The following is a 3274-nucleotide window of genomic DNA, read 5'->3' on the forward strand; positions in this document are numbered from 1 at the left end:
GGGTGCGATCATACCAGCGTTAGTGCACCGGATCCCATCAGAACTCCGCAGTTAAGCGCGCTTGGGCCGGAGTAGTACTGGGATGGGTGACCTCCCGGGAAGTCCCGGTGTTGCACCCTTTTTTAGTTTTTCGCCGGGTGTCGCAATGCTATTTGAATAAACCTTTTGCCCGTTTGCGTTCTCGTCGGGGCCGGGCCGGGCCGGGGTGCGCTGCCCGCACTACCGCGCGCGCGGGGGCGACACCGAGCGCGCACCGAGGCGCCCCGAGCACACAGGCCACGGTGCAACCCGGGCGTTGTGCGCGCACCCCGGTGCGCCCGAGGTGCTGCGCGCGCACCCAGGTGAAATCGGTGTGCACCTCGGCCAGTGCGCGCTCGGTCGAGTCGCGCACGTTGGCCAAGGTGCACGGTGATGTTTCTTACTCTAAGGTTCCGCACCAGACGCCCGGGACAGGTGAGCGAAGCTGGGCGGGGCCGGGTGCGCGGCCGGGGCAGGTGCACGCAGCTGGAGAGAGCTTTGGAGCACACCAGAGGTGCGCACCTTGGAGCACACTTCGGAGCGCACCAATGATGCGCTCCATTCAAAAGTTTCCTGAAAAGGCAAAAAAAGTTGAGATTATAGAATTTCCCACTTGAGAGATTGTAAAAAAAAAAAATTTAAAATGAAGGAAACGCGGGTGCCAAGGTGTGCGCGCCCGGGTGCGCAGCCCAGCCAAGGTGTGCGCACCAAGGCGCCCACCCTGGCGAAGGTGCACGCAAGGTGCGCACCCGAGGCAAACCGGACAATTAACCCAACTTTCGACTTCGCGCGCACCTGCGCACCTTGGAGCGCACTTCGGAGCGCTCCTTGGTGCGCACCAATCTTGGGCACCTCGGAGTGCACCATGGCGCCCACCAAGGTGCGCACCCGGGGCAAACCGAGCTCCGACTTCGTGCGCACCTTGGAGCGCACGAAAGGTGCGCACCATGGCGCCCACCAAGGTGCGCAGCCCAGCCAAGGCGTGCGCATCAAGGTGCGCACCCTGGCGAAGGTGCGCACCCGGGGCAAACCGAGCTCCGACTTCGTGCGCACCTTGGAGCGCACAAAGGGTGCGCAACCCAGCCAAGGTGTGCGCACCCCGGGCAAACCGAGCTCCGAATCGTGCGCACCTTGGAGCACACTTCGGAGCCCTCCTTGGTGCGCACCGATGTTGCGCACCTCGGAGCGCACCCGGGGAAAACAATGCAATTAACCCGACTTTCGACTTCGTGGGCACCTCGGAGCGCTCTCGGGTTCGCACCTCGGAGCACACCGAGGTGCGCACCTTTGATGCGCTGCCTTCACCAATTTCCAGAAAAGGCAAGAAAACATTGAGAAGGTGTGCGCACCGAGGTGCCCACCCTGGCGAAGGTGCACGCGAGGTGCGCACCCGGGGCAAACCGGGCTCCGACTTCGTGCACGCCATGCTGCGCACCTTGGAGGGCCATGGTGCGCACCTTGGAGCACACTTCGGAGCGCTCAATGGTGCCCAACCCAGCCAAGGTGCCCACCGCGGCGAAGGTGCACGCGAGGTGCGCACCCGGGGCAAACCGGGCTCCGACTTCGTGCACGCCGCACCTTGGAGCACACTTCGGAGCGCTCCTTGGTGCGCACCAGGGCGCGCAACCCAGCCGAGGTGCCCACCCCGGCGAAGGTGCACGCGGGGTGCGCACCCGGGGCAAACCGGGCTCCGACTTCGTGCACGCCATGGTGCCCACCGCGGCGAAGGTGCACGCGAGGTGCGCACCCGGGGCAAACCGGGCTCCGACTTCGTGCACGCCGCACCTTGGAGCACACTTCGGAGCGCTCCTTGGTGCGCACCAGGGCGCGCAACCCAGCCGAGGTGCCCACCCCGGCGAAGGTGCACGCGAGGTGCGCACCCGGGGCAAACCGGGCTCCGACTTCGTGCACGCCATGGTGCCCACCGCGGCGAAGGTGCACGCGAGGTGCGCACCCGGGGCAAACCGGGCTCCGACTTCGTGCACGCCGCACCTTGGAGCACACTTCGGAGCGCTCCTTGGTGCGCACCATGGTGCCCACCAGGGCGCGCAACCCCGCCGAAGGTGCACGCGAGGTGCGCACCCGGGGCAAACCGGGCTCCGACTTCGTGCACGCCGCACCTTGGAGCACACTTCGGAGCGCTCCTTGGTGCGCACCAGGGCGCGCAACCCCGCCGAAGGTGCACGCGAGGTGCGCACCCGGGGCAAACCGGGCTCCGACTTCGTGCACGCCATGGTGCGCACCAGGGTGCCCACCGCGGCGAAGGTGCGCACCCGGGGCAAACCGGGCTCCGACTTCGTGCACGCCGCACCTTGGAGCACACTTCGGAGCGCTCCTTGGTGCGCACCAGGGCGCGCAACCCAGCCGAGGTGCCCACCCCGGCGAAGGTGCACGCGAGGTGCGCACCCGGGGCAAACCGGGCTCCGACTTCGTGCACGCCATGGTGCCCACCGCGGCGAAGGTGCGCACCCGGGGCAAACCGGGCTAGGACTTCGTGCACGCCGCACCTTGGAGCACACTTTGGAGCGCTCCTTGGTGCGCACCATGGTGCCCACCAGGCCGCGCAACCCAGCCAAGGTGTGCGCACCAAGGTGCACGCGAGGTGCGCACCCGGGGCAAACCGGGGTCCGGCTTCGTGCACGCCGCACCTTGGAGCACACATCGGGGCGCTCCCGGGTTCGCACCGGCGTTGCGCACCGTGGTGGGCACCTCGGAGCGCACCGTGGTGGGCACCTCGGAGCACACCAAGGTGGGCAGCGAGGTGCGCACCTTTGATGCGATGCCTTCACTAATTTCCATAAAAGGCAAAAAAAAACGAGATTTTAAAATTTCCGTTTTGAAAGATAGTGAGAAAAAGGGAATGCTGGTGCCATCTTGAGCCCGCCCTGGTGCGCAGCCCAGCCAAGGTGTGCGCACCAAGGTGCCCACCCTGGCGAAGGTGCGCGCCCGGGCAATTAACCCAACTTCCAACTTCGCGCGCGCCAGGGTGGGAGCGCACCCAACAACCGGGCCTGGGAAGAGCCAATGCGAGAAACCCCACCAAACGCTCTGACAAAAAAAGAGGGGGCGCTCCAGTAACCCCGCTTCGGAGCGCACCCTGGGCAAACCCAGCCAGGGTGCCCACCCCGGCCAAGGTGCAGGCGAGGTGCGCACCCGGGGCAAACCGGGCTCCGACAACGTGCACGCCGCACCTTGGAGCACACTTCGTAGCGCTCCCGGGTGCGCACCTCAGAGCACACCAAGGTGGGCAGCGAGG

The 3274-nt window shown here is 66.3% G+C and overlaps 1 non-coding gene across 1 annotated transcript; it reads left to right on the forward strand.

Annotated features, from left to right (window-relative positions):
- On the forward strand, positions 1-119 carry LOC131870913 (5S ribosomal RNA). Its single transcript, XR_009369214.1, has one exon. It is a non-coding gene; the product is annotated as a 5S ribosomal RNA (ribosomal RNA).
- The last annotated feature ends 3155 nt before the right edge of the window (positions 120-3274 follow it).

This window comes from Cryptomeria japonica, unplaced genomic scaffold, assembly GCF_030272615.1.
Source record: "Cryptomeria japonica unplaced genomic scaffold, Sugi_1.0 HiC_scaffold_357, whole genome shotgun sequence".
NCBI lineage: Eukaryota > Viridiplantae > Streptophyta > Pinopsida > Cupressales > Cupressaceae > Cryptomeria > Cryptomeria japonica.